General features: G+C 35.3%; 1 pseudogene; it reads right to left on the bottom strand.

Moving 5' to 3' along the window:
* Positions 1 to 265: 265 nt before the first annotated feature.
* Positions 266 to 23,878, bottom strand: LOC105826528 (annotated as a pseudogene).
* Positions 23,879 to 27,315: the final 3,437 nt, after the last annotated feature.

Here is a 27,315-nt window from a genome sequence, read left to right as displayed (position 1 = left end):
TGTGAATGACCAAAAACCAAAACAAAACAACAAAAATATTCTTAAAATGGCCATGGTTAAAGATCCAATGAAAGTTTATTTGGCAAAAAATATTTGGTTATTTCTTTGACACACAACAAAAATAATACCTGGAATTTTGACTGATAGCATTATACCAGGACATATCATGGACAGCAAAGGTACTGGCAAATTTCTATGGACTTCATACAATTTGTCATTATTTTTAAAATGTGTCAATTATTTAATTAGATTATTGGTAAGAAATTTAGAATGATTTGTGAGGATAAACTCCATTCGCCGGGGTACACACAGATTGCCAGTAGCGCTGGAGCTGAGGAATAGCTTTAATTGTAGGTAAACATTTGCAGATCCACAGCTTTCTGATCAACCTTGCTCTGCTCTGTAATCTCGTATTTCTTGTTCTTTGTGTCCAAGATCTCACTTCCTGTTGTCTGGGCTTCTGCACCTTCTTCTTCTTGAAGTACACATCAGTGGGATGTTTTGGAATTTTCATGTTGCTGATGTCAATTTTTCTGGAGGTGGTGATAACCAATTTCTGGTGTGTTCTACACAGAGGAGCTCAATCGAGGACCAGAGATCCAGTCACCAGTAGCAAGCTACTGCTTAGCTGCTTCAGGAAAATCGCCCTCTTGCTTCTGCCCAGTGAATGTGATCAGAATGGGTCCAGGAGGGATGCTCGCTCACAGTTCTCTCACATACTGACTGAAGGGCTTTTTTGCTGTGGCTCAACAGCTTTCAAGGCATGTCTTCAGTAGGGTAATATCTAGGCACATTGTAAAGTTTCACTACCCAGACATCACCATTTTTGTCACTACCAACTGGTTTTGTGACCATGGAAAGAAACTTCTCCTTATTCTCCTCATGTCAATCCTGGATTTGGCAGCTGAGTACTCCGTCTTGTACATGACCTTTCTGGAATATATAGCAGATCAGAAATATCTGCCAATTCCTCTGATGAGGACAGGATTTCAGAGCTTCCCCTTCTTGGGCTTTTAGCCTTGAAGTTACCCATTTTTAAAAGTAAAATAATTAATTAATTTTATTAGAAATGTTGCTCAGGCTGGACTCTAACTCCTGGGCTCATGCAATCCTCCCACCTCAGCTTCTTGAGTAGCTGGGACTACAGGTGTGCACCAAAGCACCTGGCTCTGAGGTTACCCTTTTAAACCTTGCCACTGGCATCAGCTTTCTTGGCTTCAGGTGCCTTCTCCTTAGTATCCAGCATCTCAACTTTTCACCCACCTGTTTGCAAGATGGGAAAGAACTGAAATATTTATGTTAATAATATGTACCCATACAAATACATCTAGGGAAGTTTAAAGCATCCCTTCTTATTTGATGAACCTCTCATGCAATTTAATATATCAAATAAACTGATTTTTTTTTGAAACATTTTTCTTTATAAGATGAAAGAATGAATCCTTTGAAATTTACTAGAGGCCTTCTGGGAAATCTCAGGGTCAGTTCAAGAGCAAGAGTTCATTTAGGATTTGCTTTTGAGAAGGCAAATTGTCAAAGATGTGAAAACTTTAGCTCTTTTGAAAGTGAGAAGTCTCAGTTCTCTTGAATAATCTATGATGTGATAAAGATTAATATAAAGCACAGGAAATTATTCTGATAAGACACAGAATCTTGGTTTCCTAAGCAGGTCATTTAAAAGGTAAAGAAAAGCCTTTTACAATTTCTTAATAAGAGCAGACCAATAGTTCAAGAAAACGTTCTTGTTTAAACAGGGAAAACCAAATTCTAGTTTTACATTGCTGTACTTTTGATATTTTTAATAAAAAATAAATATATTCAAATATTTAGCCAGCATGGCCACACATAAAATTCCTTTTCTGAGATTCCCTTTCCATAAATTTTTTACAACTTTATTATATTCATTCAAGTTCTTTCCCCCTACATTTTCCTCTTTCTCATATTGGAAGAATCAGTAATTTTACCTGACAATAAAATTGTTTACCTTTCCTTAAACAAAAATACATCCTTCATACATCATACCTTCGTACCTCATACCTTCGTACCTCATACCTTTTCTTATCAAAAATATATTCTACTTGCATATTTTTCACATAGTTGTTTCCTCTAATTCTTATAATTAGTTTCAATTACATATATCAATATAATTTTTAACCATTAGTAGTATTTATTTTACAGAGAAAAGTGAGAAGTAGACAATTGTGAACCATCTCTCACGTACAAGCAGTCTGTAACAGACTAGGAAATTTATGAATACACTATTTCACAATTTCTAGAGGTACATTTTTTTCATAGTAAAATACCTTAATGTGTAAAAAAGAACATATTTATTAATAGACTCAAATATCTGCAGTATCTCTGTAAAAATTAAAAAATCAAAGTAAATGTATGTTTAGAAATTAAGGTTTTAGTATTCTGTCTTATTTAGGAAAGATCTAGATATTCAATGAATATTCATCATTTAACTTATTATAACTTTGAGGTTTTAAGTTACCAAAAAAGATTCTGGAAACCATTTTCAGGCATACATACTATAACACCAGAGCTAACCATCATCTCAAGTTAGTTCCCTATTAGCTATTTTTAACTTATTTGAATAGTAAATACAAGTGGAATCAAAATGTAAAATAAACATTATATTTATTGTTGATAATGCAGAACACAGCTGTTTTTATTAAACCAACAATATTTAACTAGTCTTATTTTCCAAAGATTTATCCAAGTGAATTTGGAAAACATTTGTGTTCTTATATTTCTGAGAGTTCTAAGAATACTTAATTTATATAAGTGTTCTTTTATTTCTAAGCCAATTTTAGAACTCCAAGAAGGGATTTTATGAATTATTTCAGTGATACCATTCAGAGGTAGAAAAATATAACATAAATATACAGGCAGATGCAAACAGAGATTTTATAGCTTTCATTCTAAAATTTTAGCCAGGAGTCAGTAAAACATAGTAACACAAAACTCACTGTTTCTTCTCCACTTTATATTTTTATCCAAATTATATTTCTGACAAAAGTGGGACAAATTGAGGTTACCTACTCAATAAAAGCTTAAATTTTTTTTTAAACCAAAATTTGTGGGAAATACCTTTAAAATTTTTATTTTCCTTGATATGTAATCTTGGGAAAATTTTGAACTACATTTTGGGCTCAGGAGACAACTAGCAGCCATCTGGATGTCTCCAAAGCCCATCTGAGTGGATAAAGTATTGTATTCAGTCTATTTCCACTATTTTTGTTTTCCTGTGTCAGGTTGTTGCTTTTAGGAGACCCTGAGTTCCATGAGAGTCACCAATAGTGGTAGGGGCCAACTGTTCCAGTGACTATAGGAAGTTAAGAGGCTGAATTGGGAAGGGGGAGACCCAACAGGGCTGGACAGAGGAATGGAGCGGGGAGGGGTTTGACTGAAGGGAACTGAAGGGAAGATCGAAGCCAGTAAGAAGAGAAAGAAGGAGCAAAAGCAATGGGAAGGGAGAGGTCTTAGAGGAGCCAGTTGGGGGAGCCCTTAAATTTCCCAAAGAGACCAATGAAGTTCCAGATTATTCTCAGCAAAATCATGCCAATGAGAAGGAGGTGGAAAGTTGGTGGAATATATAGTCAGTCAGCAGGAGTTCAATAAGGGAGCTTCAGTGGACTGAGAATTTTTCCTGGGAGGAGAAGGATCAAATGGGGAGAACAAAGAAACCCCACAAAGAGCCAGGAAAAAAATTCCCATGCCAGAAGTTGGGGATTGAATCCCCACTTGAAATAAGGAAGCAGAACTTCTAGCTCAGGAGTTAAAGAATAATCCCCACTGGAGACAGAAGGCCAAGAGAGACTTCTAGCCCCACAGGTACCTCTCAAACAAAGAAACCTGGGCATCTAACCCAGCTTCTGTGTGTCTGGAGCCCTGACCCAGCTTCTGGGACCCTCACTTAGATTCTGCTTGCCTGGGCCCCTAACCCATTTTTTACAAACAGAGAAATCTAGGACTCTAAGCCAGCCTCTGTTTGTCTGAGACTAACCCAGTTTCTAGAGTATACTCAGAATCTTAAGAATCAAAATCTTTCTTTACCAGCTCCCATGGACTGTTCAGAATAGTGGTCCCGGAGAGTAACTCAACAATGGATCCCTTATCGATCCATAGGAGTAAAGACAAAGGCTTCAAAGGCATACACTTAGGGTCCTGAGTGAGAGGTCTGGGGGTCCAATGATGAATCTGATCCTATCTCTACAGTACCAGAAGTGTTAAAGAAAACAATTATTCTTTCACTTGTTAAAAAATGTTAAGGCAAACTTTATCCAGGACTATCACAATAGGTGTAGGGACAATGGCGATGGGGTTTTGCAGTGGGGGAAACGAATTGGGCTCAACCCTGAATACAATAAGGAAAGGTTAGAATTTATAGCGAAGAGGCACAGTGGTGAATGGGGGTTAGTGAATAAAAAATCTCTAAGAGGAAGCATCAGAGGTACCAGGTGATTTTGGCTAAACTGACCTAACAGAATTCTTGCTGAAGGCAGGCCAGGGTGACCAGACATCACCTGGGGGTTGTTGGAGGATAAGGAACCCAATCAGATATCAGGTGATCAGATAGCAAGAGTAGGGGTTCAGGTTAAACTGACTTAGCAGGATTCTTGCTAAAATTGGATGATGCAGAGATGAAGTTGGAAGCCCCAAAGTCAGGGCTGAGTTGAGAAGAGAGTTCAGAAGAGCCTGATAAGTTTATTCAAGGAGAGAATTTTTGTCAGGACTTATCTTTGGAACAGGAAATTATGACATTTTGCTTTCAGCTCAAATCTTTTACTAACTTATTTTTACTATTATTATTGCTACTTGTTTACTGTTTAGAAGAATATATTTCTGATTATTTTTATACTAGCAGAATTATAATTCTATTTGGTACATTATTCAGAATCTCTCCACCACATTTTTTCTCCATGCTCTCACATATAAAATAAAGGTGGAAGCATTATCCATTCAAAGCGAAATAAGAATATCAAAATTCAGAAGTTACCCATCTCCTGGCACTTTCCACCTAGAAGAATTGTTTAAGGTAGAGGATGTGCCACTTTTACAAATACCTCAACAAATTTTAATTTGCAGAGCTAAATTAGATAAGTGAGGATGAACTGAAGAGTAAAGTTACCTGGAAAAATTCCTTATGGAACCAAACTTGAGTAATCTCATCCTAACAGTTTATGGGCATATCTAGTACCACTCTCTACTTACTGGATGTTATCACTTTCCATGTGGCCCTCAGGTTGAATGTCACAATCACAGGCTTCTAGATTGTTCTCTGTTTTATGTATGAGTTAGTCACTGTGTGACATTCTAACACAGAACAACAAAACTTTGTAATGTGTCTATAGCAGTTAACCAAGGAATGGGATGAAGATTTAACCAAAACAGAGAAGATTGCATACTCATATAGACAGATGGACTGTAAGGATATTTGCGTAGAGATCAATTAAGGTGAGAAATTCTGAGTCTGTTTCAAATTCTTGAAAGCTTTTCTTAGAGCTATAATGACTTCGGTTGTGGCTCTTGTTGGCTTTCCTCATTTTGAATTGTGCATTTCAGGCAATTCTAACTCCTATATGCATCCCTGTATTTCCATTTAATAGTCAAAGCATAGCTTTCCTTGTAAACAGGTGGCTGCTATCTGCTTAAAAATTGCTAAGCTTTCCAAATAGGGTAAATTCCTGAAATAATTCACGGACTCCTAAAAGCATATATTTTATGCGTAAATTGCTAATGGAAAGTACTGACATACTGGCCAGAGCACTTGCCCTGATTTCACTGACATCAGAATATAGGACAAGCTTTATTGTAGTACAGCCTTTAATTCAGCATGTTGATTGTAGATCCAAGGAAATGTGCTCATTATCCTTGTGCCTTCTACAAAATATAAAAAGACAAGAGCCCAGTGATACTATCCTTTATAATATTGAACAATAACCATCCTTTTTTCACCATGACTTTTTGAAAAGTATGGTTGGAATGCCCTCTATGTTACTTGGTTTTCCTTGTCCCATTGCATGGAGTGGAAGCATGTATTTTCCCAGCCATTAGCAGTGCTTCTGAGAAAGCACTTTAGAAACACAGATTGGCAAAGTCAGTAATTAGAGCTGGAATCTCTGACCTTAGAGTATGCATCTATTTCCATTTAGGGTTGAGAAAAAAAAGGAGTTGTCAGGGTCCCTATGAAGCTATTTCTTTGCTCCTCTGGTTGCTGGGTTAAAATCTTGTAGTGTGAAGACAAATTAGCTTAGGTATTTTTTTCACCATTTTGTTCCCTGCTTATCTAAGGAGAAAGAGGGAAAAATAGGACAGGTATTTTCAGAGAGAATTCTTCCTCTTTTATAATTTTACCGTTTTCAATGTTTATGCCTGAGAGTGTATATGTTACACATTTTACCCCTGTGACTTAACATTGTGTGTAGCAAGTTCTTAGTAAATATTGTGAATGATGTAGAAAATAATGATAATCAGAGATTCTACCTGTAAAGATCAACCTATATTAAGAATTATACTGTGCTCATCTTTAGATTTCCCTTTTCTGAAAGATTTCAGCTAAAACAAACTACTTGATCTTCTTCAATTATATTCTTCAATTATAACTTATTCTTTCCTGCTCCTGTCTTTTTTTTTTTTTTTTTTTTTTACAATGCTCTTCCAGTCTTTCTAAATCCTACCTTTCCTTCAAGGTTAACTTTGGAAGTTCCCTCTTTCCATCAAGGTGTATAGCCAGAACACCTGGACATTTCTCCTGTTAGTTGCTCAAAGAAGCCAAAGGCTAGGACTGGTCAGTTTTGGTGGGGAGGTTCTTTTTTTTATTATTTTTTTCTTTCAGCATATTACAGGGGTACAAATGTTTAGGTTACATATATTGCCTTTGCCCCACCTGAATCAGAGCTTCAAGCATGTCCATCATCCAGATGGTGTACACCACACCCATAAGGTGTGAATATATCCATCCCCTTCTCCCCTTTCCCACTTGCCTGGCACCCGATGAATGTTATTACTATATGTGCACTTAAGTGTTGATCAGCTGATATCAATTTAATAGTGAGCACCTGTGGTGCTTATTTTTCCATTCTTGTGATACTTCACTCAGTAGAATGGGCTCCAGCTCTATCCAGGATAATACAAGAGGTGCTAGATCACCATTGTTTTCTGTAGCTGAGTAGTACTCCATGGTATGTATGTATATGTGTGTGTGTATGTATATATACACACACACACCACATTTCATTAATCCACTCACGCGTTGTTGGAAACTTGGGTTGTTTCCACATCTTTGCAATTGTGAATTATGTTGCTATAAACATTCAAGTGCAGATCTCTTTTTTATAGAATGTCTTTTTTTTTTCCTTTCGGTAGATGCCCAGTGATGGGATTGCTAGATCAAATGGTAGTTCTACTTTTAGGTCTTTGAGGTATCTCCATATTATTTTCCACAGAGGTTGTACTAGTTTGCAGTGCCACCAGCAGTGTAGGAATGTTCCTATCTCTCTACATCCATGCCAACATTTATTGTTTTGGGACTTTTTGATAAAAGTGATTCTCACTGGAGTTAAGTGATACCTCATTGAGGTTTTGATTTGCATTTTGCTGATAATTAGAGATGTTGAGCATTTTTTCATATGTTTGTTGGCTATTATTCTGTCTTCTTTTCAGAACTTTTCAGAAAAGTTTCTGTTCATGTTCTTTGCCCACTTTTTAATGGGGTTGTTTGATTTTTTCTTGCTGATTTTCCTGAGTTCTATATGGATTCTAGTTATCAGCCCTTTATCAGATGTGTGGCATGCAAATGTTTTCTCCTGTTCTGTAGGTTGTCTGTTTGCTCTCATGATAGTTTTCTTGGCTGTGCAGGCTTTTAATTTGATCAGGTGGGGAGGTTCTTAATGGCACAATGAGGATTCTCTGTAGGTTTCATTTGGGGTTGCATTGCTGGGACTATATGACTAGAGTGTGAAAATAGTTCTTCCTGAGGTAGGCTATCACCAGAATCTTAAAAAAAACTTTTGTGAAGTATAATTTACATACTATAAGTTCGACCCACTGTAAGTGTATAATTCAGTGATTTTTAGTAATTGATAGGGTTGTGTAACCAACACTACAATTCAGTTTGGAACATTTCATCAACCCAAAGATCCCTTCTGTCTATTTATAGTTAAGTCCCACTCCTACCTCCAGGCCCAGGAAACCACTGATCTCTCTGTTTCTAACAGTTTGCTTTTTCTGGATATTTTATATATAGGGAATATTATTAATATATACTTTTTGCATATGGCTTTTTTCATCTAGTATAATGTTTTTAAGGTTCATTTATATTACAGTGCAGTTTGTTTTTAATTGCTGAGTAGTATGTTATAGAATGGGTATACCACATTTTGTTTGTCCATTCACCCATTGATGAATAATTGGATTATTTCCAGCTTTCGGCTATTAAAAATAATGCTGCTATGAATATTTGTGTATGAGTGTTTGCGTGGACTTACGTTTTCATTTCTCTTCGGTATATAACCTAGGCTTGGAGTTGCTAGGTTGTATGGCAAGTTTATGTTTAGCTTTTTAAGAAACTGCCTGTATTAGTTATCTGTTGCCTTATAACAATTAACTTAAAATATTACAGATTAAAACAATTCATATCTATAATCTCATAGTTTTTTGGGGTCAGGAGTATAAGCATTGTTTAGTTGGTTTCTCTGGCTCAGAGTCTCTCACAGGGCTTCAGTCAAGGTGTTGGTCGAAGATGTGGTCTTATCTCAGTCTCAGCTGGGGAAGAATTCGCATCCAAGCTCATGTGGCAGAATTTAGTTCCTTCTGTGTTGTTGGACTGACGGCCTCAATTTCTTGCTGTCTGTTGGCCAGAGGCTACCCTCACTTTTTTCCCATGTATAGCTTTCTGTAGGCGAGCTCACAACGCAGTGGCTTACTTCATCAAAGTCAGCAAGGGAGAGAATCTGTTAGCAAGATGAAAGTTACAATCTTATAAAATCCTGGAATTCAATTATTGAGGCAATATTCCTTTGCCATGTTCTATTGGTTAGAAGCAAGTCATATGTCATGCCTGAAGGGAAGGCAATTACCAAAGGAGTAAATACTAGGAGGTGGGAATTATTGAGGACCATTTTAGAGTCTGTCTGCCATACTGCCAATCTGTTTCCCCAAGTGTTATAACATTTGACATCACCACCAACAAAGCGTGAAGGTCCAAATTTCTCCTCATTCTCACTAACGTCTGTTACAGTATATCTTTATGATTATAGCCATTCTACTGGATGTGAAGTTGTATCTCATTTTACTTTAATTTTCTTTTTTTTAAAACCAATAATCTTGACCATCTGTCCATTCACTTATTAACCATCAGGACATCTTCTTTGGTGAAATGTCTACTCAAATCTCCCATTTTTTAATTGCATGTTTATCTTCTAAATAATTAGTCGTAAGTACTCTTTATATATTCTGGATACAAGCTTTTTTATTGCATATGTGCTTTGCAAATATTTTCTCCCAGTCCTTCGTTTGTCTTTAAATTTTCTTAATAATATATTTTGAAGTGCAAAAGTTTTCGATTTTGATGAAATTCATTTATCAATATTTTCTTTTATCAATCATGCTTTGGTGTCATATCTAAAAACTCTTTGCTTAATATAAGTTCTCCATGACTTTCCTCGATGTTTTCTTATAATAGTTTTATAGTTTTAGCTCTTACATTTAAGTGTATAAGCCATTTTGAGCTATGTTTGTGTATTAGGTAATATAAAGGTCTAAATTCATTCCTGATATTAATAATTTGTGTCTTTTTTTCTTTGGCAGTCTAAGATGTGCTAATTTTGCTCATCTTTTCAAAGAAAATTGGCTTTATTGATTTTCTCTACTGTTTTCTTGTATTCATTTAATCTACTTGGCTTCTAATTTTTATTGCTTCCTTTTTCTGCTTGCTTTAAGTTTAGTTATTTTTTTTGTAGTTTCTTAAGGGGGAATTTTAGGTTATTAACTTGTGATTATTCTACCTTTTGAAGGTAGGTTTAAAGCTATGGAATTCTCACTAGACACTACTTTATTTGTGGCCTATACATTTTTATCTGTTTTGTTTTTATTTTAATTTAATTCAAATATATTTTCTAACTCTACTTGTGATTTATTCTTTGAGCCATGTGTCATTTAGAATTGTATTAATTTCAAAATATTTGAAATTTTCCAATTTTTTTCTATTACTTATTTATAATTTAATTTTGTTGTGGTTAGAGAATGTAATTTGTAATAGTTCAATCATTTTAATGCATTGAGACTTGTATTATGGACCAGCATGTGGTTTATTCTGGAGAAAGTTTTATTTTCACTTGAAAAAGATGTGTATTTTGCTCTTGCAAAACAGATTTCAGTGAGGTCAATCAAGGTCACTGATAATGGTCTTCAAGTCTTCTTTATTCTTGTTTATTTTCTGTCTTGTTCTATCAATTATTGAAACTCAGGTATTGAAGTCTTCAGCTATTATTGTTGGTTTACATATTTTTCCTTTCAATTATGCCAATTTTTGTTTCAGGTATTTTGGGTTTCCATTGCTAGGTGCATATGTGATCATATTACTGTATTTCCCTAATGAAATAACACTTTACTGCTATGAAATGTCCATCTTTGTCTCTAATAACATATATATATACTTGTATTGAAGGTTATTACATCTGATATTAATATAGCCATCCAAATTTTTTATGGCCATAATTTGTGTGGTATAACTTTCTCCATCCTTTTACTTCCAATTTATTTGATAAAATCCAACACTTTTTCATAATACAAAACACTCAATAAACTCGGAATAGAAGATAACTTATTCAACCTACTAAAAATGTCAGCAAAAAACTCCACAGCTAACGTTATCCTTAATGATGAAAGACTGGATGTTTTCCTCTAAGACCAGGAACAAGACAAGGATGCTTGCTTTCGCCACTTCTGTTCCGCATTGTACTGAGGGTCTAGCTAGGGCAATTAGGCAATAAAAATAAATAAGGCATCCAAACTGGAAGGACAAAAATAAAACTATCTCTATTTGCAGATATCATCTTTTATATAGAAAATCTTAAAATAATAAAAAAACTATTAGGACTAATAAACAAGTTTGCAAGATACAAGACCAATACACAAAAATCTATAGTATTTCTATATAGTTGTAAGAACATCCCGAAAACAAAATTAAAATAATTCCATTTCCAATAACATCAAAAATTAAAACGGAAATATATTTAACAACAGAAGTACAAAACATATGCTATTAGCAGCTACAAAATATTATTGAAGAAAATTTAAGAAGCTCAAAATAATTGGAAAAACATCCCATGTTCATGGATTCAAAAAGTTGATATTGTTGGAATGGCAGTACTCCCCAAATTGAACTACAGATTCAATGAAATCTTTGGTAGAATCTCAGTTGATTTCCTTGTAGATATTCACCAGCTGATTTAAAAAATGCATATGGAATTGCCAGGGACCCAAAATAGCCAAAATAATTTTGGCAAAAGAAAACCAAATTAGAGCACTAACAATTCCCAATTTCAAAACTTACTGCACAGCAACAGTAATGAAAACATTGTGATAATGGCAAAAGGATATATATTAATAGAATAGAATTGAGAGTTCAGAAATAACCTCATACATCTATAGTGAATTGTTTTTCAAAAAGGTGATAAGATCATTCAATAGAAAAATAATAGTGGTTTCAAAAAATGTGCTCGGACAACTGGATGTGTACATTCAATAAAATGAAGTTGGTCCCTTACTTTCCACCATATACAAAAGTTAACTCAAAATGAATCAAAGACCTAAATGTAATAGTTAAAACTACACAACTCTGAGATGAAAACTTAGGGATAAATCTTTATAACTAAGGATTTGGCAATGAATTCTTAGATGTGAAGCCAAAAGCATAAAAAACAAAATAAAAAATAGAAAAATTGAACTTCCTAAGTATTACAAATTTTTGTGCTTAAAAAGACTATCAAGAACATGAGTAGAGAAACTCACAGGAAGGAAGAAAATAATTGCAAATAACACATCTAATAAAGTATTCTAGACTATACAAGTAACTCATACAACTCATTAATAATAAGTAACCCAATGAAAAATGGGCAAATGATCTAGGTATTTTACCAAAGACTATGCAAATGGGCGATATGCATGTGAAAAGAATTGGACATCATTAGTTGTCATGGAAATGCAAATCAAAACCACAATGAGATACCACTTCACGCACATTAGGATGGCTAGAATAAAAAATTCAGATGATAAGAAGTTTTGGTGAAGACATGGAGAAATCAGTATCCTCATATACTGCTAGTGGGAATGTAAAGTTGTACAACCACTTTGGAAAATAGTCTGGTTATATCTTAAATAGTTAAACATAGTTACAGCAATTATACTACTAGACATATACCCAAAAGAAATATTAATATATATATACACAAAAACTTGTTCATGAATGTTTATAGCAGTGTTATTCATAACAGCCAAAAGATAGAAATAACACAAGTACATGTCAACTGATGAATTCTTAAAAATAATGTGGTATATTAATACAATGGAATATTGTTTGACAATAAAAGGAATGAAGAGATACATGGTACATTATATATGCTTTTCCCTAAGATAAACATGGATGAACCTTAAAAACATTACTCTAAGTGAAAGAAGCCAGTCACGAAAAACCCAGGTATTATATGATTCCATTTATATGAAATTTCCAGAATAGGTGAATTTATTGAAAGTAGATTAAAAAGGCTTAGGATTGATGGTTGGAGTAGGGTATAGGAGGTGATACCTAAAGGATACGGCATTTCCCTTTGGGGTGATACAATGATTCTAAAATTGACTATTGTGGTGATGGTTACACATATTTATGAAAATAGTAAAAAAACACTGAATTGTATATTTCATTTTATTTTTTGAGATAGAATCTCACAGTGTTGCTCAGACTTGAGTGCAGTGGTGTGATCATAGCTCATTGTAACCTGCAACTCCTGGGCTCAAGTGATCCTCTCTGGGCTCAAGGGATCTTCCTCCTGAAGCCCTCCAAGGTGCTGGGTTTACAGGTATGAGCCATTGCACCTGGTTTGAATTATATATTTTAAATGAGTGAATTATATAGTATGTGAATTCCAGCTCAAAAAAGCTATTAATAAGTTCTCTATACATGATTTTCTTAATTTCTTTGAATATACTCCTTTTTTCTTTTTTTTCTCTTTTTTAACAGCTGCAGCAGTGTAACTGGCACCTGAGTCGGTGACAGAATATACTTATAATAGCTTCTCTAAGTCTTTATCTCCTACGTCCAACATCTATACCCTAACCTCCAAAAGATGGTTTCTATTGGTGGTTCTTTTCCTGAGTGTGGATTGTACTTTCACGTTTTCTTGTATATTTCTCATGATTTTTGCTCAAAAATGATTTTAAATAACATAGCAACTCTGGATTCTAAGTTGTTTTTTTTTTTTTGAGACAGAGTCTCACTGTGTTGCCCAGGCTAGAGTGCCGTGGCATCATCCTAGCTCACAGCAACCTCAAACTCCTGGGCTCAAGCAATCCTTCTGCCTCAGCCTGCCGAGTAGTTGGGACTACAGGCATGAGCCACCATGCCCGGCTAATTTTTTTCCTACATATTTTTAGTTGTCCAATTAATTTCCTTCCATTTTTAGTAGAAACGGGGTCTCGTTCTTGCTCAGGCTGGTCTCGAACTCCTTAGCTCAAACAATCCGCCCGCCTTGGCCTCCCAGAGAGCTAGGATTACAGGCGTGAGCCACCGCGCCCTGCCTGGATTCTAAGTTTTTAAAATATATTTTTAGTAACTTGCTTGAACTAAATCTGTATCCACTGATTTTTTTTAGTTCTTTTTTATTATGAAACCCAATCCTAGTGGTCACTCCTGTGTTGTTATAGCTCAACCAGTGATTGCATAGAAGTCGTACTCAAATACTAGAGCCGGTGAGCCTTCCACCCTCCGCCTGGAATCTGTATGTGGATCTGCATGTGAGCTGGAGAATGTATGAAAATCTTAGGCTGTAACTTTCCATTGGTTCCCCTTGCATTTCCCCTGCATGTGCACATGGTGTCATGTTCAGAAAGGGCTAAGTGGATGGCTAGGGCACTCTCTGGCCTCTTCTGTGCATACCCACAGCCTTGTATACGAAACCAGTTGTCTAGACCTCTAGGGACATGGAAATGCTAATCAAGATTCCCTATCTCTTTTTCATTACTTAGATTTTCTTGTTAAATGCCTGGCTGCTCTGTCATTCCATTGCTTGCCCCAAACAGGGCTGTAATCTCAGGTTACATGTGCAATTGGACTTTCCTGTTCTTTACTAAAATTACTGCTGTTTATGACTGTGTGCTGTCTGCTCCAAATCTGGTGAGCCGCCTCTGACAGCAAAGCTTCTGGCTCCAGTAGCTTGCTCTGCCATTACAGAACTACTGTAGTGACCAACCTGGGGCAGGTTTATCAGAGAAGCTTACTCCAAGAAGGCTATAGGCTGTCACTGCTTTTGCCTAAGTTTAGTAGTTTTTCTTGAATAAATGCTTTTCAATTTGTTCTTAAGCTTTGGTTGTTTTCCAAAGTCTTGATGTGGTTGTTTGTGACAGTTTTTTTCAGTTTTATTGTTGCTTTTTGGAGAAAGGATTTGCCAAGCTCCTTTCTTTATGCTAATCCCACATGGTTTCCATAGTTTTGCAGCAAATGGCTATGTATGTTTGAGTGGATACTCAAACATTTTGTTTCAGTATCCACATTTGAGTATTCACTTTTAGCAGCACAGAGAACAGACAGAAGTTTGGAATTTAATCTTTCCTTTTCCCCCTGCCAATGCCTCTAGAAATGGAAGGAGGTCAATACTCAGAGAAGTTATCCCATACCTAAGTGTTATTTATCTCTTCCACTGTTCTGTAAGTTCTACTCCCCCCACCCCCCTCAATCAGAGTTTTGAAGTGAATTCCTGGGATATAGTTTCTACTGGAGACATCTTCTTTTCAGAAATAAGTAACAGACAAATTTCAGAACTTTTTTTTTTTTCTTTTTTTTATAGGGGAGAGTACAAAAGCAGTTCCCCCATCACAAATTATGTAGTCGAGTTTCTCACATTTGGGGAAATCGCAGGGGTCAGGGGTCGCACATCTCGAGTGCAATGGATAAGCCTCGCTCTCGAAGCTGAAGTGCATTGGATCTAAAGGCAGCACAGAAAGAACCAAGTCTAAGTCACATAGCAATCAACAGACCTACTGGTGGATAATTCCTTTACAGCTCTTTCCTTGTCCTTCTCCAGTGGCACTTTTAAGTTTTCTATTTCATCTTGCTATTATCTCTGTATCTATCTTCTGAGGTTTTGAGCTCCTTGAGGAGCTGTGTCTTATGGCCCCGGCATTCCTAGCATAGCTTCTTGAATATAAAAGATGTTTGATAAATATCTCTTTACAGACTCTTTGGAGATATGAAAAACACCAATGTTAAAACTTCAGTATTATCTTTATCAGGAGTTAATTTCCATCACTTTCCCTGGTCTCTATCAGCTAGAATGTTATCAGCAGACAATTTGGTATTGTTTAGCAACACGATAATGTAATTTCTAATCCCAAGGAAATGCACTTGTTTTCTAAATGCGGTTACCATAGCAGTATGGCACAAATATTTATTAAGATGTACATTTTTCAGAAAAATTGAGCCTATGCAGTTTTTATTTCTCAATGTGACATCAAAAAAATGAGAATTTTTTTTATTTTTCTTGAAAATGATGAAATAGCTAAGCACAAACAAAAAGTTACAAAGGATGATGTTAATCCAATAGCAAGGACTCACAGATACTGTTCTCCTTTTCCTCTCCTTTCCCTTTTTATTTTTATTTCAGCATGTGATTTACTTTACAATTTAAGGAACAATTAACTGAATTTGGAAGGCAACTGGCATCTTTTATTTCATAGCAGATTATGCTCAATATGAGCCACAGGTTTGAGAAACAACATGACTCATGCAAGTTGAGCCTGCAAATTTCAAAATCTTTTTTGAGAGACTATACCAGCATTGGTATGAAATGGTAAAATTTTAATAAGAAATTCCAATAGCAATGCCTTCTGTTGCTCCTCTCAGAAGAAATGGTGAGGACTACAATTTTTTGGAGGATCTATTTAACAAGGATACCAGTTATCTGTCGTATTTTTCAGTGCAAAATAGATTGGGACTAAAATCACAGCCACATTTTCCCAGTTTAAAGAAGGGATTTAAGATCAGACCTAAAGAATTAGATTGGCAAAAAAAAAAAATTCTAAACTAAATCTAAAGGTCTATTTTCTTAAAAAATCTTGTCTGAAGTGTAAGAGATTGTTCTTAGATTGTAAAGTTTGAAATTCATGAACTAAGGAACTTTTAGTAAGTAGTTTTACTTCTCTGAGCCTTAGTTTCCATGTAAACTAACAATAATAATACAATATTTGAATCAATGCCTCTTTTGTTAGCAGGTATGAACTTTTGGAGATGCACACTAACAGCTTGAATTTGGGACCTTCTCTAAAATTTTCTCCTCAGCTCACTGGGTTTATATAAGATTCCTCCATCCATTACCAACAACCTCACCTTCCAACATCTACTTCTCTTTTGACTAATACTGGCAGTGAACATTAAGTGAGGTAACTTTTTTGTAAAAAAAAAACAAAGGATAATTCACAATCACAAAGATGGAGCATCAACCTAAGTGTCCATCAATTCAAGAGTGGATTAAGAAAATGTTGTGTGTGTGTGTATTAGAAATTGCTGAGACTATTGAATTTCTAGTGAAAAATAAACATCAAATATCAGTAATTCAACTAGTGGAGTATACTCTTTCTTGAACAAAGAGACTCCCAGAAGTCTTTGGTTTTGGATTATTGACACACACACACACACCATGGAACAGTACTCAGCCATGAAAAGGAATGAAATATTGTCTTTTGCCACAACTTGGATGGAACTGGAGACCATTATCCTAAGAGAAGTATCTCAGGAATGGAAAAACAAACACCACATATACTCTCTAATATAAAAATTGGGAACTAATCTATGGGCAAAAGAGATATAAAGGTCATTGGAAATCAAGAAAGGGGGATGGAGGGAGGAGGGGAGAGGTAAAAACCTGACTATCAGGTACAATGAACACTATTTGAGTGATGGCCACACTAAAAGCCCCAACTTAAGCATTACAAAATGTATGCATGGAACAAAAACATTTGTACCTCCTTAATATTTTGAAATAAAAAGAAAAGTTAATTAAAAAAGGGTATTTGACAAACCCCAAAGCCCTATTATTTCCTTGTGCTAATTGTATCTGGTTTCCATAGTCTTGCAAAGAATAAATATACAAAAGCCATTTGCTTTGCATCTCAACCATTAGCTACACAGAGAACAGACAGAAGCCTTGGAATTTACTCTTTCCTTTGCCCTGCTTTACTAGTCTCTAGAAACAGAAGGAATGCAATAAGGAGATAACGTATCCCATTCTTATGTATTGTTTCTTCCCTTACTCCAGTGATACACACTTCCAGAACTAGAAACAGCTACAGTTTAGCTTTTTTATAACAATTTTTAATCTGCTATGTAGAAATATGCCTTAAAACTATGCTCTGAATGATCAGTTAGAGCATAAATGTCTTCGTTGGAATCTTTCCCTTAATTTTACTCAATTAGGTCTCAGATCAGAATGAAATTAGAAATTAGATCTTAGATCTAATTAGATTAGAAAAATTTGGTAATAGGTAAATAAAGATTTCAAATGGCACATGAGTTTTCTTTTACTGTATAACAAATCAGCCTAAAACTTAATAGCTTTAAAAGTACGATCATTTCTGTTCACAAGTGAGTGTTGTCTGGATGGGTCTAGTGATCTGAGCTAGGATCAGCTGATCTCAGCTGGGCCTACTCATGTACCTGCATTTTGCTGGCAGGTGGGCCGGTTGGTCTAGCATGGCCTCTCTCACATTTCTGGTGGTTGGCTGTGTTCTATTCCTGGGCAACACAGGTGCTAGATTCTCCTGTTTTTTCAGAATTTAGAAGACTAGCCTGAGTTTTTCACAGAGCATCTGATTAGACTTCTAAGAGGGCATACAGAAGTGTACTGTTCTTTTAAGGTCTGGGCTCAGGATTGACACATGTCAATTTTGCCACATTCAACTAGCCAAGGCAAACCACAAGGCAGCCCACAGAATAGGGATGGGAAAATTAACCTCTTGATGAGAATATCTGCAAAATCACAAATTGCAAGAGATGTGGATAAAAGTTGGAGAATAATTGCATCTATATTTTGCACACAAAATATTACAAATAATGATAACACAAAAGCAACAAAGAAGGATACTCATCTTATTTTGTAATTAAGGATGAAAAAAATCTGTGTTTATCATTAGTTTTCCCTTCCCAACACAATCAAAAAATTTTTTTTTCCTGGCCATATTTTGCCAAGTGAGGAGCCATCAAATTGGAATTTGTCTTCTGATTTCTCACAATACTACTAAAATTTTCATTCCTTAACAAATTGAGGAGTTGCAGATTTTGGAAAAATAAGCTTCATGTACTTTGGAAGAAACTTATTCCCAGGGATAATCTCACTTAATGATTCCAAGATCAAGCATCTTAGGGCACTATCTCCAAAGATCACATTTATATTTATTAATAATTTATCTATATTGACGCTTTTGGAAAGAATTATTTTTTTTCTTGTATGACATTTCTTCATTGTGTCTGAGGTCTGAAACTGTCATTATTAGAAATTTCTGGGACTGTTGAATTTCTAGTGAAAAATAAATATCAAATATCAAAAATTCAACTAGTGGAGTGTACTCTTTCTTGAACAAAGAGACTCCCAGAAGCCTTTGGCTTTGGATTATTGACATGATGCTCTAGCTCCTGTATATCACCTGAGAACTGGCTCAAGTAGTAACACAAGTCTTTTATATTATCTCCCCTTTGGGTAGTTTATTAAATTCATGCAGGCCCCGAGGATACAAATTGATATATCAAGATACCTTGGCCTGAAAGAACCAAAACAACATTCAATAGTTTCTGAATCTCAACTAAGGTGCCTTCTGGTTTGGTCCACACTGAATTTTTAAGGGGAATTACAAAAACATTGAAAGTTTTTTTTGAAGTTTTGCTTTTATCATCACTGTTTGTTATTCTTTACAAAATTAATATGTCTGGGTTTGATCAGCTATTGTTCTTCTCCAATGGAATCTTATAATTTATACACTAAAGAAATGTATTTCTACAAATGCCCTAAGTAAATAGTGCTTTGGAATTTAATCTTTATTTTCATGAAGTAGTAGAGATTTTGATGTATGTTATTTACTTCTGAAGCAATAAATTTTGCAATCTTAAAATATAATATTGTCAAAAAATCCCTCAGTAGTTTTCTTTCTACAGCATCAATTTGGCAACACCCCCTCACTCATTAGCAATTTAACATTTCCTATTTGTACTTCATAAATAAATTCTATCAGCTTTATTCACCCTTGAAACAAACAATGGATTCTAAACCAAAAATACCCTCAAAAGTATAAAAACATCTAGTTTATGTCTTTTGTAAAACAGAGAGAAAATGGTAATTACCATTGATGTGAACTAAGACGATTATTCTTCTAAAAAATAAATGCATAACATAAAATTAAGCTTAAAATTCTCATTTCCAAAAATAAAGGTTCCCAGTGCTTTAGGCATTTTGTGACTATAAAATTCAAATAATTAATCACCTGTGGTTCTGTTTCTACTGTCTTTTTATTGTTGTTTCACTGTAAATTGATCCTGTTTTTTAGTTTGCGTTATATTTTTTTTGTCACCAGACATTGTAGATGAGGCTAGAGTACAGGTGGATTACTTTAATCCTGTCAATCCGGGGTCAGCACACTCTGTTTCACAGGCCAAATATGGTCCTCTACTTTTGTAAATAAAACTTTATTAGAAAACAACTGATTTACATATTGTCTATGGCTGCTGTGGGGGTACAGAGAATGAGACCCCAAAGTATAATACTTCAGCATGCAGAGCATTTTAAATTAAAAGAAATTAGAAGGACTTAGAAGCTGCCTCAAAACCAAGGAATTTCTAATCTTCTCTTGTTTTTTCTTCCTTCTAAACCCTAGGGAAAGACTCTCTCTGGAATTTTCTAATCTAAGGAAACTTCTTTGTAAAAGAAAAACAATTGTCTTAAAATCCCCTCCCTAGGAATCTCATCAAATAACCAGGAAAGGTTAACCACCGAAAGAGAGAGTGACAGTCGTTGCCGTGTGCAGACAGACTTTTTATCTGTTCTTCTGGGGACAGCTTTCTAGAGATTGGTTGGGAAACTTTATCTACGTAACATGACCACCTTTGTTCACAGTGCAGTTCTGCCCCTCACCTTCCCATAACTTACCGGTCCCATTCAATTTCATAAGAGAATCGTTTACAAGATAATGTCTGCCTCTTGGGTCCGTTCAATTCCCCTAAAACTCACTTACAACCCCTCAAATTACTTACATTTCCCTGGTCTCCCTCTCTTCTGTGAAGAAGGCATAGAAGCCTCAACCATCTGGCCCTCCTTCTTTGAGTTTCGTATTTGCAGAATTCCCATGTCCATGTGAAAGTTAATAAATTTGTATGCCTTTTCTCCTATTAATCTGTCTATTGTCAGTTTAGTGAACATTCAGAGAGGGTGGAAGGGAAGCTTTTCTTCTGCCCCTACACTGCTTTCATACTTCAACAGAAGAGTTGTATAGTTGCAAGAAAGACCTAAAATATTTACTATTGGTTCCTTTACAGGAAAAGTTTGCTGATTTATAATCTGTACTGAATTATTTAGGTTTGGACCAGAAAGGGTTTTTTGTTTATATTTTTATTTAGATTCATCATTTCCCTATAGTCCTATTTTCAGATTTATTGCATTACTTTTAAAAATAGGATGGGAAGGGTGGAATGTGTTGTATATGCCCAAAACATCATCTTTTCTTGATGATCAAACACATATTTTATGATAAATTTAGTAACTTTTCATATAACTAGTCTATGATACAGGGACATGACCTCAATTAAAACAATTTAAGCAACAGATGTAACATAAAAGAATAGAAGATACACCGTGAAAACTTTGAAATACAGTTGTAAAGTATTACAAACCAAAAAATGTAAGCTCAGAGTTGCAATTTTAAGGGGACTTGGGTCTGCGTGAGTGAGTGGATTTTTTCTACATATTAATAAACACAGTAAAATGTGGTACTGACCATTCTCTTTAAAAAGTTAAATCCCAAGGAAATACTGTACTTCCTGATAAAACTAGAATGGAAATTGTTTCATGAGCCTTTCATTTGAGGTATTTACAAAGGACTTGGTAGATATCATACACTGGGAATTAGATAATGAGGATACAAAGATAAATTACCATTACCTACTTTGAGTAATTTATGTTGAACAGGGAAGGGATGAAAGTAAAAACATAATGAGAGGAATGTGGATGCTAGTCTACTACACATCTGCCTAGAATCTTGTGCAGCCCAGAAGACAGAGGGGCTAACAAGCCTGGTATATATGGGGAAGTCCCAAGAGACGTGGGCTTTTTACTGGAAAAAAAGTAGGGTAAAATCATTTCATATAGAAACAACAGTATTGAAAATGAACAGAGATATAGGAAAGCACAGAATAGGTGAGAAGGAACATGGCACATTTGCAGATTTCAGAAGATTCTACGTAGCGGAATGGCATGATTAATTTGGTGCTTTAAAAGATATTAATAATTCTAGCAGTTACAGAATGCAGAAGTGATTCCTCATATATGTAGCTATTGTAATAATTTTAAAAACAGATAATTAGGTCTAAACAAGATAGATGATATTAAGGGAAGCCACAGACTAAAGAGACATTGCACGGGGAAAAATGACAAGTTGTGTCTTGGGTAGATTTGAGACTAGGCTGGTTGGAAGGTAACACTTGAAATAAAATTGATGCTTGAATAGGTAATACTGTTAGCCAAGACAAGGAACACAGATAGGCTGGATTTACTTTTGGTTATGTTTGGGAGTGACATTCTGATGTTGACTTCTAAAAGTAGCCTTTAAGAGGGAACTGACCAACAACAGAAGAGTTGATTCTATGGCCAGTGATCCAGGAAATAAAACTTTGCTCACTTTAAGGTCAGAATAGCTCCTTGTTTTTGTGATTAGATATTAGCAAATGTTGGGGTAGGAAGAGGGTGCATGAGAGTGACAATAGAGAATACTATAGAAGTATAACAAAGTCCATTTCCTTTTTGTTCTTTAGAGGACCACTGGGATGACTTTCTGCTTGGGTATAAAATCCATTTTCTTACTTATCCTCAGGGTTTCCCTGTGTAGCAGAGGAGGATGAGAATGATTGTAAGTTTGAGAAGAGTAGCTGCTACGATAAATACGCATTGAACAGATGGAGAAACTGGAGCATAGAGGTGACGTGTGAGTTTCCTAGGGCCCCGAGATGAGTTAATGGCCATCATTAGAACCCCATTTTTTTGAGTGTTAGCCCAGTCTATTACACATAGTAAGTGAAGTAAGCAAGTGAACATACCTGTTTATTAGAGTAGTTACCTTGAAATTGGTTGGGGCATTTGAATAGCAAGAAGGAGTAAGGGGCTTATTGAGTTGAAACTTTTCTACATTCATCCAACTCTGATAGTAGACTGGGATGGACCATTGGCAAATGGATTTTATCCAATGGCTTCGAGGATCCCTTGATAAATAGTTACTCTTTGACAGTCTATATACTTTCTTTATTTTTCTTTTTTTATTTCAAAATATTAAGGGGGTACAGATGTTTTTGATACATGGCTTGAGTCAGGGTTATAAATGTGTCCATCACCCAAATAGTGTTCATTGTACCCATTAGGTGGGTTTTAGGCCTTTCTCCCTTGCCTTCTTGATTTCCAGTGACTTTTACTTTCCTCTGTGAGCCCATTAGATAGTTCCGACTTATTGGAGAGTACATGTGGTTTTTATTTTTCTTGAGATTCTTCACTTAGGATAATGGTCTCCAGTTCTTTCCAAATTTCAGCAAGAGACATTAATTCATCCTTTTTTATGGTTGAGTAGCACTTGATGGTATGCATATACTATATGGTGTTAATCCATTCATGAATTGATGGGCCTTGGGTTCATTCCACATCATTGCAATCATAAATTGTGCAGCAATAAAAATTTTGAGGGCAGGTGTCTTTTTGATAAAATGACTTCTTTTCCTTTGAGTAGATCCCCAGTAGTGAGATTGTTGGATTGAATGGTAGGTCTACTTTTAGTTCTTTGAGAAATCTGTATGCTGTTTTTCGTAGGAGTTGTAATAATTTGCAATCCCACCAACAGTGTATAAGCATTCCTTTCTTTCTGCATCTGCACCAGCATCTATTGTTTTTGGATTTCTTAATAAAAGCTATTCTGACTGGAGTAAGGTGATATCTCATTGTGGTTTTAATTTGCATTTCCCTGATGATTAGTAGTGTTGAGCATTTTTAAATATATTTTTTGGCCATTTATCTATCTTCTTTTGAAAAACTTCTGTTCATGTCTTTTGCCCACTTTTTAATGGGGCTGTTATTTTATCTTGCTGATTTGTTTGAGTTCTTTGTAGATTCTAGTTATCAACCCTTTATCAGATTTCAAAAGAGTGTGATGATTCTGTTACTAGATAAATCTGCACTCAAATCATAGGATCCAAAGGCAAAATGGAAATAAAATATTTCAAGTCTATTGTCTATGAAAGAACAGTACCTCAGACTCAGTGTGGGGCCACTACTTTGGCAAATGTCTACACTTTGCCGTAAGTCTGCAATGTCTGAGATTCCATGCTCTGAGAAAAGCTGTATGCATAAGTTTCTTCTTCATACATGTTGAACCCATAGTATCAAAATTAACTTCTTGCTAAGAGAGTTCTTCTGGTTGATTTTAAAATCACAAATCATAGACTCTGGACAAGTGACATAGATTTGTTGGCATCCTGGTAAAGCTGAAGCCAGATTTGCTCTGTCGATCTGTTCTACTGGCAAACCCACTGAGTCTCTGCTATAGTCTGGCAACACTTAGTACAACCAGTATTGAACATAATCCTGAGATAGCTGGTCTTGGGAGTGGAAGGATTTTTGAACGTGGTGGGTGGTTATCAGGGCTCTGATCATCTTGCATGTACATGCTCGAAATCACAGGATCATGAAAGTCTGGTGTAAAACCAATACAATTGTTGAGACCCGACCTTTGAAGTAACTATACCCAAAACAATGAGAATCAGCCCAGGCTACAGTTGTTCAAAGAACACTGAGAACCCCTCTAAAATGTGCCTGGTCATAAGAAGTTGGGGAGGAATAATTTTGAACTCAACTTTTTTGAATTTTAAATTACAAGAGAAAATTAATTTGCTTTTGGATCATACTTCCTTTGGACTTTAACATTTTTAACATACTTTAGCTTTAATTTAAAAGAGAATTTAATTTTGGGGCTTGAATTTCTCTCTGGAAATTTGATACATAAAAGAGATTTACATTCACATTTGGGACACTTTTATATTGATTTTTTTATTTGAATACATTAATGTTGAAATTTAATCTCATTAAACCTCTTGTGGGCTGTAGTGGACAAAGTGGCCAGATATAATTTGGAATGGGAAGTGAATAGTGAATACACATTTAGCCTTAAGAATGGCTTGGGATTGATTTAATTAATGTCTCGTGCCTTTCAAGGGCAGAATCTACATTGCCTGTCAGTGGTTGCTGAAGAATATTCCAATGGGGCAGTGGTTGTTGGTGGTGGTGTGGTATCACTAAGGATATGCGTTGGGGAGGCTGTCCTGTTAGACACTATTATCCTCCCTGGTAGGGGAAGATGCATTTCTGGGTGACTAAAAGCTTAATGGTTAAAATCAATGGATAATTAGAACAAAAACTGGAGGAATATCTTTGGGGAAATTCTTATTGTCTGTTTATTATTTTTCCTGCAGTGTGGAAGGGGTCCCATTCGTGTAACACTTTGACCTCTAGCCCTCACTCATTGTGACCTGAGTGGGAGGAGGAATGACATATCTGTTGATGCTGAAAAGAGAAAATGGGCTTGCCTAGGCAAGGCCATCCTCCTGCTTTGGGAAACTTGCTGGCTGCAGGGAGTATGTGTCCTCCTCTACTATTCTGATTCAGTAATGTCTGTGACTGGTAAGTGTACCAGTCGTCTGTCCCTTTAGAGAACTCTTTACCCTTCTTCATCCTGGTTTCTGCTTCAGGAGGATGAGCTTTTGGGGTCCATTAACAGTCAATCTTTATCTCTGACTTTCAGTTGGTTCAGCCAAAGGGGTCCTTGGTAGGAGATTAGAAAGAAGAGATACATTTACTTATTTGTTCAATTCTGGTAGTTTTGAAATTGCTAACCTATATCCCTGTGAAAAGCACTTTTACTAACTGGATCAAAGCATTTATACACAGCTCTTTTTGTCTTTAACCTTATTACTGTTTTCCTCAATCACTTATGGTAATTCTTTTGTTCTACCCCTTTGAATATGGTTATATTACTCAACCTAAAATAGGCTTACTCATTAGTGTTTATATCCCATTTTGGATCTCCTCTGTAAACATTCTGTTTACTTTTTTGGTATGTGAAGAATATGTGAAACGTCACATGATTTCTAAGAGTCTGGGCTATACAAACAGATACACTTAGAGAAGTGTTGCTGTCTCTTCTTTCCTTCCATTCTGTCCCCATTTCCCTCTTGTTACCTGCTACATGTAAATGACCAATCTCTTTGGATTCTGGATTCTCTTTCCTATATTTCTTTAGCACAAGAACAGATACTTGTGTGTTTTTACATCTCCATTTTACATGAAGGATGGCATACTATAGAAATTAATGTAGACTCTACTTTTTTCACTTAACAAGATATCTGGAAATCATTGCATTTCAGTTCACAGAGATCTTTCTCATTTTTTTTATGTAGCCAAATAATACTCCATTGTGTGACTATCATTAGTTAATTCAAACACTCTCCTGTATGTGAGCATGAAGGTTGTTTCCAATATTTTTCACAGTTATAAACAATGCTACAATAGCTAACTTCATGCATATGTATTTTCATATTTTTGAGGTGTATCTATAGTATCAGTTCTGATAAGTGGAAACCTGGGCCAAAGTAAATGTATATATCATTTTATCATTAGATATTGCCAAGTTTCCATCTAGAAGGGTTGCACTAATTTCCTTTCTCACCGGCAATATATGTTAGTATCTGTTTCCCATAGCCTAATCAGAAGAAAGTATTTTCATATTTTTGAAATTTTTGCCAGCATGATAGGTTAGAATGATATATCTTGTGTTGCTTTAATCTATATTTCTCTAATTGTGAATGAATTAGAATATTAACTGCCTTCCCAGGAAAAGACCCTCCTAATCAATGACTAATATGCTTGCTGTTACATAGTGGTTGTTTTATTTTTTCTAGAAATACATGTAGATACAATCATAGAGTTAATCTTCTATATTCTTGTTTATTTTCTGCCTACTGATTTTATAGATTACTGACAGTACCCTTGAAGTCTCCAAGTGCAAATATGGGCTTTTCCTATTTCTCCTTTTTGTTTTATCATTTTTGCCTCATGTATTTTCAAGCTTTGTTGTTAGGTGCATACAAATTTAGCATTGCTATTTGTTAGTGACATTGACCTTTATATTGCCCTGCCTTCTTCCTGGAAGCATTTCTTTCTTATTCTGAAGTATACTTTGGGTGGTGTTAATAAAAATACTCCAGCTTTCTTTTTTATTTCTTTTTTTAAAAAAGAATATTTTCCATATTTTTGAGGGCCATTTTGTGTCTCTCTTTTTTTGAATGTCTGGTCACATCTTTTTTCCATCTTCCCATCTGCTTTTTTATTTTTTGCCCCTCAATGTATAAGAGTTATTTATATATAAGTGACATTGGCACTTTTTCCATGATATATGTTTTAAATATTTTCTTCTAATTCACCAGTTATTTTTGAACTTTATTTATGGTGCTTTTAGCAATGCAAATTAAAATATAATTTGACTATGTAAAAATTACATAGTCAAATCTGTCAATCATTTCTTTTATTGACTCTTAAATTTGAATTATAGTTAGAAAGCCTTTACACACACATGGTTTAAACAGGAACTTACACACATTTTCTTCTAGAAATTATATGGTTTCAATTTTTACATTTAGATCACTAATCTATTTGGAGCACATTCTGTTTATGATGTGAGACATGAGTTTAATTTTATATTTTTCCAAATGGCTTCCCAGTTTTCTTAACACCTTTTGTTAAAAATTTCATC

Source organism: Propithecus coquereli, unplaced genomic scaffold, assembly GCF_000956105.1.
Source record: "Propithecus coquereli isolate 6110/MARCELLA unplaced genomic scaffold, Pcoq_1.0 Scaffold9, whole genome shotgun sequence".
Lineage (NCBI taxonomy): Eukaryota > Metazoa > Chordata > Mammalia > Primates > Indriidae > Propithecus > Propithecus coquereli.
This window is presented reverse-complemented; position numbering and strand designations above follow the sequence as displayed.